The 16038-nt window shown below is 41.7% G+C and overlaps 1 long non-coding RNA gene across 1 annotated transcript; it reads left to right on the top strand.

Annotated features, from left to right (window-relative positions):
• The first annotated feature begins 1209 nt into the window (after positions 1–1209).
• Positions 1210–6250, top strand: LOC124244236 (uncharacterized). Its single transcript, XR_006889918.1, has 3 exons — positions 1210–1313; positions 5759–5973; positions 6093–6250. It is a non-coding gene; the product is annotated as an uncharacterized LOC124244236 (long non-coding RNA).
• Positions 6251–16038: the final 9788 nt, after the last annotated feature.

Raw genomic sequence — 16038 nt, 5'->3', positions numbered from 1 at the left:
TATGGAGGTCAATTGAGCACATCAATTAAATATCAATTAGAATTAAAAGTACATATCGTTTGTTCCAGTAACACTACTTTCAGAGTTTGACCTTGCCAATGTATTTGCCTTGTGGGTAAATATGTGTGTTCAAAAATATTCATCCCAGCATTGCTTGGGTCAGCAAAAGATTAGAAATTGTTTAAATATCATTATGTGATTGACTAAATAAATTATGGTTTATCCTCATAATGGAAGCCTATGCAGCTGCCAGAAAGAATGAAGCAGTTTTATCTGTGACAGAGATGGAAGCACCTCCCAGGTGTGTTGGTAAGTGAAAAAGCAGCGGGCATAACAGTGTGTATTAAGGATCTTCCTTGATTCTGGCACATCTTTGATTTGGGCTTTTTCACTTATTTCCTCTCCCGGCGTGGTCCTGCCACAGACCTTCACAGGCTGGCTCCTTGGCATTCAGATGCTTCTTGACTCAGATAGCGACTCCTCACAGAGGCCTTCGCCACTCACCCAATATGTCACCTCTCTGCCCTCTCTCACATGACCATGCTTTAATTTCTAATCGTCTCTCATTATTGGAAGTGATCTGACTTTCTTTTTTAATGTTTTAATTGCCTGTTCCTCCCAACAGAATATAAACTTTATGAAAATGGTTGACTTCACTCACCATGGTTTCCCTGTTCCTAAACAGAGTCTGGTAGGAGGTAGCTGCTCAGCAAATTGTTGAAAGAATGAGTGAATAAATCAATGTTACAGTATGATAGAGTTTATGTATAAAAACACATAGAATATAATGTGTGTACTTACAGATTGTATGTGCTTGTGTATGTCCTATGTGTTTTACACACACACACACACACACACACACACACACTTGTAACCAAATAAAGAATCTAAGGAACTAGATGACAAAGGTTGGAAACACCTATACTTTTCATTGAATACTTTCCTAACATACATATGAGTGTGTTACTTATTCAAGAAATGCTTACAAAATAAAAATAAAGGCTAGGCAGAAGAAGAGGAATGCACAGGGAGTTTTTTTAAAAAAAAAGCAATCAAAAAAGTAGAAGAGAATCCAAGAGAGCGTGGTGTCAGGGAAACCAAGGAAAGAGAGTTTCCAGGATGGAGTGATCTACAGCTCCAAATGATACTACTATTTCCAGAATACTATGATGCTGAGATGACTTTAGAGATGTCCAATCCACCAGAGCACCACTCTCACCTGTGTGAACCTCAGCAAAGCCTGTGCGAAGGCCTGGCAGCCCAACAACGAAGCCCTGGTCCAGAAATGCTGTCCAGCCAGAGATCATGCAGTGGTGAGTGCCAGGCCCAGCCAGTACTGAAAACATGTGGAGAACCAGCTCAAATCATGTTAAACCACCTGCCAGAGTGGGAAGTAACATTAGCTTTCATTTTAAGTGCTGAAATCTTTAACACTGTTTCACAATTTGTGCCTGGGATTTGTTTTCACCAGGTATGGTAAGGTGACAGATGCAGAGACAACTGCCTTTGAAAGGAGAATTTATTAGTTCCAGCTCCCAGGAGAAGGGGGCACACCAGACCATGAAGGGCCCATGGAGAAGTGCTAGGTCAGTCAGGAGGCAGGAAGAGAAAGGAGAGAGCATGGCCCTCAGCCTTTATTGTGGTTTCTGTGGGAAGGATGGGCCAGGAAAGGTAGGGAAGCTTGGGATTAGGCTTGGATAATTTGAATACTTTGGGGGGGGCTCTGGGCTATAGGAGTGGTCTCCAGCTGTCCAGTCAGGTTGAACTGGCCCAGGGGTGATAGGGCAGGGAAGATGGTGACTTGGTGTCTGAGAGTTAGATAAAGGAGGATGTTGGGATATGGGCTTTGGATTGGTGGGTTTGCATAGGAAAAGGTGACCCAAAATAAAGTTGGTTTACTGTCTCTAGGAATTAGGTAGCTCGGGGAGGGGAGCCTCTCTCCAGGCAGCAAGATCCCCAAGATGTCAAAACATCATAAAGTTAAAAAATAAAAACATGATTAATACAAACAGGAACTCTAAAAAGGATACCTAAGACAGTGTGTGTAATTTCTCAAATGCAAATTTGTGAGTGCTTAGAACTGCTGAAGAAAATCTCACAATTCTTTGTATCAGTGCCAGGAAATTTCATCAGATCCAAACTCAGCCAGAAATGACCCTCTGCCCAACAATGCATCTATTTCAGTGGGTCCCTCAGTTGACTGCACACTGGAATCACCTGAAGAGCTTTAAAAATACTGATGTCTGGGCCCAGCCTCTAAAGATTCAGACTTAATTGGTCTTGGTGAAGGGGGGGCACTGGAATTTGTAAAAGCTCCTCTTAGGTGATTCTGAGGTGCAGCCAAGGTTGAGAACCTCTGCCCTGTGTATCAGCAACTCCAGCCCTTCACAGCGGAAGAGGCTGCCCTCCTCCTGCTTAAATGTGATCCTTCTTCTTGGGTTCTAGATCTCATCTGCACCCACTCCACAGAGCTCCATCATTACTTCCTGCTACTATCTTCCATGCCTTGAACTTGAGCATGTACACATGTCTAAGATAGGAGAGCTCCATTTTCTCTGAATGCACAGGTCCTTTTCCCTGAAGTAGCAAGTTCCAACTAGGGGGAGATGGCTAGATTTTGAAATATTAGCAGTTTCACTCTAGCAAAGGGAAAGAACTAGAACTGGTCATCCAGACTAGACAAAAAAAAGTGAAGCAAACCTGAAAGATGATGATTAAATCTTCAACGAAATTTCTCTCTGTATGAGACAGTTGTTGGCTACTAAGCTAAGGCCTACTTACAGGAGTATTACTATTGTAGCCCTTTTGGAGACCACATTTCTCTGAAAATTTGACATATAGACAACAGTTCAACCTTTCTATTAATGACTTACATTTTTTTCCTAGAGCTTCTGAAATTCCAGTCCCACATGGTGGAGAATTAAGATTTCTATGATCCTCCTGACAATGGGCAACTGAACCTTCTTCATCTTATAATGGGAGGAGAAAGCCTCCTAACCATATGCTCTTCCTTAATCCTTCGGGTGGCCCAGCTAGCTTCTCCTAGTGCCCACATGCCCTGCAGCATCTGCTTTCTCCTCTGGCTGCTTCTGGTGTGTTGGTCTCAGGGCCTTATCATGGAGGTCCAAGTTGTCTCCAGATCTCAGCTGCTCCCTAAAAAGTCACTGACCTTGTGGGAAACATCAAAAGAGTGAATTTAACCCATCCTGTGTCATTACAATTAAACACACATCTGTGAAGAGGAAAGTGAAGTCCTTCAATTGAACGTTGCTGGCACATGGCACCTGTAGAGACAAGGCTGGGCTCTTGGGGAAAGTTGGCAGAGTGATGATTATCATTTGGTCATTCAGCCAGGCTACCTCGATCTGAATCCTGGCCTGTCAAAGTCCTAATTGACTTTGGACAAGTTACTCTAACCTCTCTAGGCCTCTGAGTCTTCACTGGATAATCTGGAGTTGCTATTAGTACCTGTTTCGCATCACCTGATGTTATAATTAAAGTTAATATAGGAAGTGTGCTTAGAGTACTATCTGGCACTGTTACCTACTATCATTAAGGCATCATTAATGGGAGATCTTTTCTGGTCAGCAGGATTAGATGTGGAAGTGTTCTAGGCAAAGAAAATCTTTAGCCTTACACTTCAAGGCCTATAACTTGAGGTGACATACTTTGGAAGAAAGAGAGTATATATGTTAAGGTTTGGGCCAGGGAGGTGTTGGTTGCAATAAAACGAAAGGAGAAAGAAGGTTCCATTTTTACCTCTGCTTGGGATGGTCTTGGGTACATTTGTCTCCAAACTCTTGTATCTTTGCTCTTGCTTTTTGTTGTTGTTGTTCCTGGATGAATTGAGCGTCCCAAGATGGCTGGGTTTTTTGTTTTGTTGGACTGCCCTCTGCCTCTCTTTCCTGTTGTGTAAGGGAGGTCTGAGATTGGAAGGCTAGTGGAGTGAAATGACAGAAAGACTGACAATAGGCTTGGGGGTTGAAGTTGAGATCAATAGGGCAGATCAATCAGAGTGTGGGTTGCATTAAAAAATTAATAACAACCCACTCAAGTCAATGAAGCAGAAAAATCATGTATAAGGGATAGTAAAAGATGTGTAGAACCTCAAGGAGGATTGTAGAGTTGGGCATAGAGGAGTGAAGCCAGGAACCTGTCCAAAACACACAGCAGGACTCCATGGTTCTGCTGCTAGGCACATGCCATATATCATATTGGGAATCAGATATCAGACCCTCAGCCCTGAGAACACAGATACTTCCATCACCTTCATCTCTGCACAGGATGCCTACTTCTTCACATCGCTCTTTCCCTAAACAAAATCATGCTTGGACATCTGATTGAGAATGCCTAGGCTATGGGGAAAGAGGTAACTGGAAAGGGGTAAAGGATTTCAGGGGAAGATCAGAGACATTTAGGGTGATTTTTAGGAAGGTTTTCGGTGTGATGTATGAGGTAGCCTCCTTCCCTCAACCTATCAAACTCCACAGTGAAACCTACTACCTGTGAGTCAACTGGGATTTATGGTTTGTGTGGAGGATGCAATTCCATCCTGGCAGGAAGGCCAGAGAAGGAAGCCAAGGAGGTTCAGTTATAATGTGGTTATGTTTACAAAATATGGGCCTACTTCAGCTCTGTCCAGTAACACTAATAGACCTGAAAGTCATTCATCATTGATAAAATGTTTTGCTGCTTGAGTAGTTGAAATTAAAAGCTTCAGCAGAAGAAACTCACTCCCAAATTAAGAAAAAACATTTACCCATAATATACCTTCCAAATTTACGTTATCAAAGAGTACATTGTTATATAACTCATATTTTCTGATAAGTACTATATTATAAATAGAAGGCTGGCTTTCCAACTAAAAATTGTTGTTAAATTAACCCTCTATGTGGCCAAGAATGTACCAGAAAATAAAAGTACTATGAAGTTTTAAAATAATTTAAAGTAGTGAGATAAATACTCTAATGTCCTATAAAATGTGCATAAGCAATATCTATTTTTTTTAGAGGGGGTGAGGAAGTTTGACGCTGAGCCAACATCTGTGCCAGTCTTTCTCTATTTTGTATATGAGATGCCACCACAGCATGGCTTGATGATGCAGTGTGTAGGTCCACACCCTGGATCCGAGCCTGTGAACCCTGAGCCATCAAAGTGGAGCAAGCGAATTTAACCACTGCACCACTGGGCTGGCCCCAGCAATACCTATTTTTAATGCAAGGTTCTCAAAAATAAAAGGCACAAGTAGATCATAAAAAATATAACTCTATACTATAAATTTGATTTTAAAAAATAATACACTAGCTTTATAAGAAATAATAAACAGCTGCATTGTTTTTCTTAGAACTTTAGAGTAAATATTTTGACAACCTAGGTATCTTAAAATTGTTTTCCAAGGATGTGTGAAATAGATATCTTCTTTTTGGCCTCTTTCACAAGCCAAAGCCTTCAAAATCATTCCACTGATCTGAACCCAACTCGTACTGGTAAAGTAGGATTTCAGATACGTGTTTGACTGTGGTGATATTAATAATGAATAGAGTACTTCTCCCACCAGAATTAAAATGAACGAGCCAACCTAGTATAAGTTTTGGAGAGAGAACTCTTGGAGTCAGACTTAGGAAATACTTGACATTGGATAAACCTTGTGTGGTCTGACTCAGCCTCAATTTTCTCCCTCCTCTAATGAGATAGTGTCTATGAAATTCCTTGAAAGGAAATAAGCATGATACAAATGTGACATTTTTTCTTTTTCCAGAATAAGGAGAGGTGGATCCTCCACCCAGAAAGATCAGAACTGGAGAGTCATCTTTCTTATTAGAGGGAGTTCATTTCTTTGGCTTTTTTCCACTGGACTTGGACATAGATGGAGAGAGGGAGGAAGTCTGTGAGGCAGTCTCTCAGGGCAGGCCCCTTCCCTCTCCCCCTTTCTTCAGGACATTGACAGTAAGCTGACTGTTCACAGGAACACAGGTAAGTTGAGAAGGGTTCTTGTTGCCACTGAGAATAGCTCCTGGACCCAGATTTGCTCTTGCATAACCATTCCAAGTCCTTACACTCACTTTCCTTTTTGACCTCCCTTCTGGCTTCAGTGTCTCTGTGTCCACCAACCTGGTCACAAGAAGACTGCTTGGGCTGGAATCTATCCTGTCCTTGGGCATCATCCCCAGCTGCCCTCTATAGCTCCACATGCTGGGAACTCTGAAGATTTCTACATCTAATGCAAAGCTTGAGGAGCAACTCCAATCAGAGAAGCTTCTGAAAAGGTACTTCCAAAACATCCCACAAAATCACAAGGGTGGCATAAAACACTTTGGATTTGATACAGAGAACTGGTGGAACAGCTTGTATTTTGCAAAAGAGAAAATCAAGAAAATTTTGAGTTTACACAACTCAACAGAAAAGAAGTAAATGTGTGAGGGGAAAAAATTACTTTCTATTTGTAGCATTGGTTTGACTAGCAGTTTTCCTCAAAAGTCTTGAAAGTATTTCAAACATAAAAATATCTACCATTCCTAAGGGTGTACCACAGACTAGACACTGTCCTGAGTGCTTTACATGGATTGTCTCATTTCGTCCTCACAGAGCCCGTGAGATAGATATTGTCATGCTCCCCATGTTACACGTGAAGAAACTGAGGCAATAGAGACTTTCACTTGCCCAGTGTCATAAATGCACAGGATGGGGAGCCAAGATTCAGACAGGCATTCAGAATTTGGAACCTACACCCTTAGCCAGTAGTCTCTGCTGCCTCCAGGTGAGTAGAGAAAACCTCCTCAGCTACATAGAGTGCATCTGAGACTGAGAAAGTTTTGAGAGTCTGGGGAGAAGGTCACAGCCAGGATGGGATTCCCAGGCTCCTGACCACCACATCTCAAATTTATTGTGTTCCAGAACCTAAGAGGAACTGGCTTATTGAACATGTTGAATTCTCAGGGAATAAGCAGAAAATAACTTTATTCCTTCTTCTTTTAGGTGTGTTAATAGTTGCTTTATGTACTTTGGTGTTCCTGTGTTGGGTGCATAAATATTTATGTGTTATTTCTTCTTGATGGAATGTCCCTTTGATCATTTTATACTACCCCTCTTTGTCTCCCTTTACCTTTCTTATCTTGAAGTCTACTTTGTCTGATATAAGTATTGCAACACCTGCTTTCTTTTGTTTGCCATTAGCTTGGAGTATTGTCTTCCATCTCTTACTCTGAGCCTGTGTTTGTCATTGGAGCCGAGATGTGTTTCCTGGAGGCAGCATGTTCTTGGGTCTTGTTCTTTAATCCGTCTCGCCAGTCTGTGTCTTCTTATTGGAGAATTCACTCCATTTACGTTTAGGGTGATTATTGATATGTGAGGGCTTAACGCTGCCATTTTATCACTCGTTTTCCGGTTCTCCTGCCTTTCCTTTGTTTCTCGTCATGTTTATTTTGGTCTACTAATCGAGTTATGTAGTTTTTTATGTTGTGTTTCTCTATTTTCTCCTTATTTATTATTTGTGTCTTTGTTCTGCTTTTCTGTTTAGTGGTTACCCTGAGGTTTGTATTCAAGATCTCGTGGATAAGATAGTCCCTTTTCTGATGGCCTCTAATTTCCTTAGACTGAGCCAATTCAGTCCCTTTCCTCTTCCCCTCCTAAGTTGTTTTTCTCACATCTTATTCCATTTTGTGTTATGAGTTTGTGGTTAAAATCACAAGATTATCTTTGTTTTTGGTGTTTTTCTTCCCTTTGTCTTTAATGCTACACTTGAGTATTTGCTATCCTGCTCTGATTCTGTCTACCTATTTAACTCCTTGCTCTGTGCTTTGTAACCCCTTTCTCCTCCCTTTTTTTTTTCAGATATGAGGGTCTTCTTGAGGATTTCTTGTGTGTGTGTGGGGGGGGGGGAGGGGGGAGGCGGTGTCTCATGGCTACAAACTCCCTTAGCATTTGTTTGTCTTGGAAAGTTTTTATTTCTCCATCATATCTGAAGGATATTTTCTCTGGATAGAGTATTCTTGGCTGAAAGTTTTTGTCCTTCAATGATTTGAATATATCATTCCAGTCTCTCCTAGCCCGTAAGGTTTCTTCGGAGAAATCCGCTGAAAGCCTGGTAGGAGTTCCTTTGTAGGTTATTTTCTTTTACCTTGCTGCCCTTAGTACTCTTTCTTTGTCATTCAGTTTTGCCAGTTTCACTACTATATGCCTTGCAGTAGGTCTTTTTACATTGACATATTTAGGAGATCTGGCAGCCTCTTCCACATGGATTTCCTTCCCTAGGTTTAGGAAGTTCTCTGCTATTATTTCTTTGAACAATCTTTCTACTCCCTTCTCTGTCTCTTCTCCTTCTTGAATACCTATAATTCTTATGTTGCATTTCCTAATTGAGTTGGATATTTCTCACAGACTTTCTTCATTTCGTTTTATTCTTAGTTCTCTCTCCTCCTCTATCTGGAGCATTTCAACATGTCTATCTTTGATTATGCTGCTATGTTCCTCTATGGTGTCCACTCGAGCGTTCAGGGAATCCATATTTTGTTATATTTCTTCCATTGTGTCTTTCATCTCTAATATTTCTGATTGATTCTTCTTTATAGTTTCAATCTCTTTTGTGAAGTAGCTCCTGAACTTGTTGAATTGTTTCTCTACATTCTCTTTTACCTCACTGAGTTTTTTGACTATAGCTGTTTTGAATTCTTTGTCATTTAGATTGCATATTTCTGTATCCTCAGGACTGATTTCTGGGTACTTGTCATTTTCTCTGTGGTCTGGAGATCTAACATAATGTCTGATATTGCTGGAGGGAGTAGTTCTGTTCTTTTGCATCCTGGTGTTAATTTTTGTTGCAGTTATCACCTATTGCCTATTGGATGGGGGTCAATAGCCATGTATTCTGAGCCCTCTGCTTTCAGCCAAAATCCCAGAGGCTGGAGCTGCTCTGAGCAGGTAGGGGGAAGGGAACTTTCTCCTGCATGCTCTAGGGGTTTTCTCTCTCTGCTCTCCTGGGATGTTGACTTGATAAGGTCACCCGCTATGAAAGCTTTTGCCCTGATAGAGGGCTTCCCTCTAGGCTGCAAGGACCCTTGGGAGTCTTTCGTGTTCCCATGAATGACTGTCCCCTCCCCCATTCCTTCCCTCTTGGAGGCCTCCAGTGGTCCCAGATTGCTATCTTTAAGGGGAGTGAGAGAAGATTTCTCTTACCCCATTCCACCTTCTTCGAGGGGAACTCAAGTCTCTCCACCCCCCATCGTATGTCTGTGTGGGTCTTTGCAACGTTTTTGTGTTGTGTTTGGATGTCCTCTGTTGGATTATGATGTTTTTTTGGTTGTAGGGTGGAAGGGAAAGATTTCTGTGAGACCTCACTCCACCATGATGCTGATGTCACTCATCATTTACTCCTTCTGACCACCAAACCATCAAACCTGCACTATGGGGGTAATCCTTCTCTTACCCTTGGACTAAATCCATAACTTGTAGCATAATGTCCAAGTTCTTGCAGAAAGTGGAAAGATTTTCAGTCCCTTTCGGTTTCCCCAATCATTCTCATTTTTGTATTAAAAATAGCCAGTCCAATGTAAAATAAAATCTCTGAATCTCATTCTAAGTTGAAGCTTCTCCTCACTCCCAAGCCCAGAAACTTGAATTGGGAGAGTTGTCTTCTTTGTTCCTCTCTCTTGCTCCTCTTCCTCACCTCCTTTCCCTGCCTGGCCTCCACTAGACTGCTTCTGACTTTTCCTGGGTTGGAGCAGGGGAAAGACACAGGTAAGGGACAGAAATGTCTTTATTGACTGACAATGGTACCCTTTGGGAGCAGACTCCCAAGTCTGGTTGACTGGACTCAGAAGAACCTTCATGGTTTCCTCAGAGGTTCTCCAGTTGGGCCCATTGCAGGTCCCTTGATGTAGGCAAAGCTTCCACTCTGCTTTCTATCACTCTAGCTCTCCCTACTCTCTCTCTCCTCTGCTGACCACATATAATTCCTCCCTTAACCCCTGACTATCTGAGGGTCCATCTCCTCTGTTAGGGGCACATTTCCCCTCCAAGTAGTTTCTTGGGAGAGAGTCAAAATGACACCTTGCCAGCTCACTTCCTTGAAGCCCTTCTCTGAACTGCAAGAAACCCTTGACACCTCTGCTGTACCATTGGGAGAAATACCATTGACTGCCTGTACAGCCCTCTTTCTTCTCTCTGTTTTACCTTCTCAAGCCTCTCTATCTACAGCTTTTCTTACCAGTCCATAGACTTCCCAAACTTCAAAGGGTTGCATATTAACTGGCAGAAGGGAATGAATAACTTCATGTGGAGTGGAAATCCTCCTATATCTCATGCATGGAGGTGAAGGAGGACAATCAGGAAAGAATACCAACTCTCTCCAAAAACTTCTTCTCTCCAATCTCTTCCCTCTCCTATTCAATTTCAAGCCTTCTTACTGGCCTGGGGAAATGGGGAAAAAGCCATCAATCAATTTTGGAAACCCTCCTTGAAATCTCTGCAAAAGTGAGCAAGCATTTCACATTGGAAGGTGTGAGTATGAGGCATTGATCTGTTTCTTCTCACACAAAGACAAAACGGAGACAGAATCCATTTTGTTAGCCTTTTATACAAGTTTCAGATCCTTTGGAGAAATAGGCAGGAGAAATTAGGGGTTAAGATCTCCTGGTATTCAGTGACAAATATCTAAGTAGCTATCATGGTGTAGAATGACTCTGGGAACTACACAGTCAATAAGTCATTGTCTGTTGTGATTTTTGTCCTGAGACAGCGCAAGGCCAAGGGAGTCAAGAGACTCAGCACAGATACCCCACACTCACCACCTGGAGGACCCTCTAAACCAAGCTGGCAAGAGACATCCCTCCTCATGGAACTCAAATCCAGCAGAAGAATCACCTATTCTCAGGAAGGCCGCATTTTTCACTTTCATTATCCACTGGGAAAACTGATGATCAGGCAATTCTAAAAACAGAGTCCATGGGCTGAGGGACAGAGATGGGAGATAGAAGAAGATAAGATCCAAGACAAGGTGAGATATTGAGAACAAAGCAGGAACATCATTAATTCTGAATTAGTGATAGTGGATCCTCTGGATTTAGAGTAAAGGAAGAGATTAGAATATGTATTCATTTCCTTTTGCTGCTGTAACAAATTACCACAGATTTAGTTGCTTAAAACAATAACACTTATTCTCTTGCAACTCTGGAGGTCAGGATTCCAAAATCAATTTTGCTTGGCTCAGGTCAAGGTGTTAGCAGGGCTTGTTCCTTCTGAAGTCTTCAAAGGAGAACCCTCTCTTTGCCCTTTAGCTTTTAGGTGCCAGCTGCATTCCTTAGCTTGTGACTCTTTCCTCACATCACTGCAAACTCTTGCTTCTGTCATTACTTCTCCTTTTCTGACTCTGATCTTCCTGTCTCCCCCTTATATGGACTCTTGTGACTACATTGGGCCCACCTGGATCATCCAGGATAATCTCTTCATCTCAAAACCCTTAACTTAACCACATCTGCAAAGTCCCTTTTGCCATATAAAGTAAAATTCATAGGTTCCATGGATTAGGATGTGTACATATGTGGGGGGCAATTATTTAGCCTATAACAGTGAGTCAGAAAACTCTAGAGAACCAAACAAGTCAGCTTCCTTATCTAAAGGACAGGAAGCCAATTATAGCTAAGAGTAGCAGGAAACACCCAGCCAGAACTCTTTTCTCTTTTCCTTTAAGATATTGAGACATCATTTTCTTAACTGGGGTATGGAAAAGATCCTGAAGTAGAAAGACACTGCTTCCCCTCCTGTTGACCTATATGTAGAGAATTTCAGAATGTCGGAGCATAAAAAGACTTCCACATTCTTCCATATGCAGCCACTTGACTTCAGAAAGGAAAGAACAGTGGAGGCAGCATGGACTAGTGAAAAGAACATAAGGTTTAACATCAGACATATCTTGATTTTCATCTCAGCTGGTTCTTCACCAATTGTCTAGCTCTGGCAAAGTTTGTGCCAACTGCACAGATTGTTCTGAATTTGACAGAATAATGTTTTCCTCTCCTCATTCCCTAGGACAGAAACATACTGTGTTCCCCTTTTAGGGCCAAGATGACACCAAGCTAGGGAAACTGAGATAGGCCTCTCAAAAGGAATCTAGCAATCTCTTTTAGGAAAATATTTCACATGAATTATACTTAGCGATCAGAATCTGAGAGTCATGTACTTGCCAGGTCCCATGGTCAGAACTGTTGTGGCTGCATTCCTTCATTTCCACTCTACCCACATGGATCCACAGCCGCAGTTAGTTCCATCTCTAGAAGAATGGAGTGGAACACAATGACTGGTGACCTAGGACAAAGGTCAAGAGGAAGAAGCTGAAGGCTACATGGGGTTAGGCTGCATATGGAGCCCAGGGAGAAAAGGAGCCAATGGTTAGAGGAACTAGAAGAATTTCCTCCATGGAAATTCATGGAGTTGAAAATGAAAACCCAACCTGTCCACTGGTGGCAGGTGAGATAGCTGAATAGACGAAAGAAGAGATGCCTGAATCCCATGTAAGGTGAATACTACATGGAGAATAGTATGTATAACAGATAATATTTTGGGAATATTAGATCAATATAGTTTTGTCTTTATTAACTCCAAATTTCTAGTTGTCCTGAGATACCTAAACCAAAACTGACAACCTTTGGATTTGAACACTGAGCTTTTGATAAATTAGGAGCACAGGAACTCAGGATATGATACAGGGGACTTCCCTGCATTCCCTCAAGGAGGAAAACAGTCCCTTTGGGGCAGGAGTGTGAGGAGAAATAGAAGAAGAGAAAAGAGCAGCAGACAGGCAAATACATGTGTCCTGAACACCCCTCTGAGGGACTAAGTTCCTAAGGATGGAGAAGACATAGGATGAGGAGAGGATCAAACGTAGCAATGCTCTCCTGATGCCCATTGGGAGACCTGACAAAAGACCATTGCTCAGGGTGGCCCAGAAACCCCAAGTAGGTTGAGGGACAACAGAGCTGCGGCAGTGGAGGAGTGTCAGAGAGGTCAATCTGAGACATGCTGCTGGCTCCTAGAACATGGGATGTATGCCTCAAGCCCCTGCAGGTCTCAAATGGGAGGTGCAGAAGGCAGCTGAAAGTTCTACCGGAGAACCTGCCAGGGTAGGATCAGTTTGGTGGGGAGAAAGAGCTACAAAGTAACTTAAGCCAGAGCCCTAAAAAGAATCAGTCAGTAGTCAGAAGTGATGTGTGTGTGTTTGGGGAAATCACACTGAAAAATCCTTAAGTGGGACGATTTCAACAAAAGAATTGCCACTGAGCCTAGACAAGGTTCCTCAGCCACAGACTTCAACAGTGGATGCCACGGGTTAGATTCTGATGGACCACATCTCAGCAGAAACCTGCCATGTGTATATGAACAGATGAAAGTGACCGCTCAACTGCCGAGACCAGCACAAGGACTAGCATGAAGCAAGAGTGATTCTACACCCTCATCCCTAGTTACACATTATCCCGTAGTATGAGTGTTTCTCTTATACTCAGAAGTGACCTTGAGAAAGCAGAGAAAGGAAGAAACCATTCTGACCAAAGGTTGAAATTTGAATTAATTAAATACTTACCTTTAAAGATTATTTTAAGTCAAAAAACACTGTTTATACTGTGGGAGACTAATATCTTTTTAATTGGCATATTATATTGTTTGCATTTTTCCCCTTTCCATATTACCCATCAGGATGTAGACTCAGGAAGGTAAGATCACTATAGAAAACAAGGACATTGTATTTTCATGGAACATCCATGAACAGCGTATTTAAAGTTGTTACCCCATCACATAGGCAAGTTGAAGTAAAGATTGTTCTGAACTCCATGTGTGTGCTGGTAATCTATTAAGGAAAGACTTCTTTTCCAGAAATGGGCTGTATGATGCCTCCCCAATGTGAGTACAAAATAAGGAAATTACATAAAGTTTCAAGGACACAATTCTTATAAGGCATTTAGTACTCAGCAACTATTAACTCTCAAGTCTTTCTTTCTCATACTCAACAGCACAACTTAAGTGGATTCCCCCAAGTGAAATACTTGATTAGTCACTGAGAGAAGAACGAGGCACAGAAATTCCATTTTCAATCTTTGCCGGTGTGTAGAGGGAGGAAGCAGAGCAGTACTCAGACCCTTTCCTGACAAAGCTAATTAGCGATGAGTTGAAACCAAGGCTATTGAAGCTGCTGTCAGCAGATGTCATCAGCCCAGGTAACCCGCTTGCTAGAAGGTGCTCCTTGACATCTCATTGGGGAAAGTTGGAGAAAAGTTGTGATAAAAAAAAAAAAATGAGCAGAAAGAAGTGAAAAAGGAAGGTGTACATCTGAGAACCAGATATAGCAGTTCCTTGGGAATGAACTAAACTATTCCTAGTAACAGGAAAGTCTTGTGGAAGGAGATATTATGGTTGAGGAGTAGAGGTGGGGAAGTGGGTGGAGGTGGGGCAATTCCAAAGGAGTGAAGGGAAAGACAGGCAAGCAGTAGGCCTTTGACTCCACAGACACTGCAGGAAGTGAATTTTGTCCAAGGGCTAGGGATCCAAATAGTGTATAACATACCCATTCTGTCAGTGAAACTCCTGGTGTGGCTCAGGCTCAAAGGAGTGAATTACTGCTTTCTCCTGAAGACCACAATTTGGAACCTATGATGGTCTGACTCCATCTCAGACCTCAGTATCTAGAATGAAAGGAGAGTACTGCAATGTCCACACTGGAAAAACCTAGACTTCCAGAGCTGCAGGCTCCTTAGAGGTCTGATGGAATCTCTGTTTCACAAATGAGGAAACTGAGACCCAGGGAGCTTACAAGACACACCCAGAGTAATAGAACTATTTATAACAAAGCCAGAGCAGAAACCAATTATCTTGTCCCCAGTCCAGAGTATTTGCCACCATAGGATATTTACAGATTTACCTTTCATGGGATAAATGATTCAAAACTTGTAGTCATATGTGCTTTTTGAGGCAAAATTTTCATTATTCCTTCCCTCCTCCCCTCAACACTCTCCCATGTTGCTCAAAGGCCATTTAATAGTGCTGGACATTAAGCCAGAGAGTTGACTTCCCAGTATCCCTATCTCAATGTGATATATCTATATTAACAATAATTTTCTAAATTTCTTTTGGATTCACATTGGATTCATATTCAAAAATAATGCATGGTTATTACAGACATTTCTCAAGACATAGATGAGCAAAAGGAAGAAAATAAAAATATCTATAAACGTATTATCAGAGATAACCCATCGACATTTATTGATCCTCCTTCCAGTTCTTTTTCGGTGTTATTATCTTTACATATTCCAGTGGTATGTATATTATTTTTTGCCATTTAAGATCATACTGAATCTATAATTGTCTAACCTACTTTTTTAGCCATTTACATATCATCTGTGTTTGGAAAAGTAGGGAAGATACATTTTTGTTTTACTCTCAAGGAAATGTTTTTATTAGGTGATCACATGCTATATTGTTTGGAAGATGGAACACAAAGTTCTTTTCCTTTACCCTTGAGTCACCTAGATCACTTCGTACAAGTCTTCCTTTGATGAGCTTCAGGAATCTAATATCTCAGGTGTCACTCTCTCATTTCCCTCATGGTGCCCTCAGACTTCTTCTCACCTCTACCCTCTTCCCAACTTTTGGCTCCAACACTCAGTCAGAAGGTGCCATCAGTTTTTGCTTTGGATGGACTTTGAGGTCGGGAGAGCTTCAGGTCCTTTGGGTCCTGGGCTTAGCTGGATGGTGCCAGGAGCAGAGGTGAACCTAGGATTCTAGAAGTCCTACATAAAAGTAAGAGCATGAAGTGAAACTACCATTCCACAGTCTATTGTCATCAAAGTTAGAAATCTTCAAGATAATAAACCTTTCTCTTGCTGATATTGGCTAATTATTACAGAAAAACTCTAGAAGCTTACTTACTAACGTTTCTTCCACCTTACCAAAGACCCATGTTCTATTATTATAAAAATAGGTAGATGATGTTGGGAGTAAAACCCCATCCTGACACATTATTTGCTTTGTTTCTTAGTAATTCCAGTGAAAAGATTA

The sequence above is a fragment of the Equus quagga genome, chromosome 8 (assembly GCF_021613505.1).
Source record: "Equus quagga isolate Etosha38 chromosome 8, UCLA_HA_Equagga_1.0, whole genome shotgun sequence".
NCBI lineage: Eukaryota > Metazoa > Chordata > Mammalia > Perissodactyla > Equidae > Equus > Equus quagga.
This window is presented reverse-complemented; position numbering and strand designations above follow the sequence as displayed.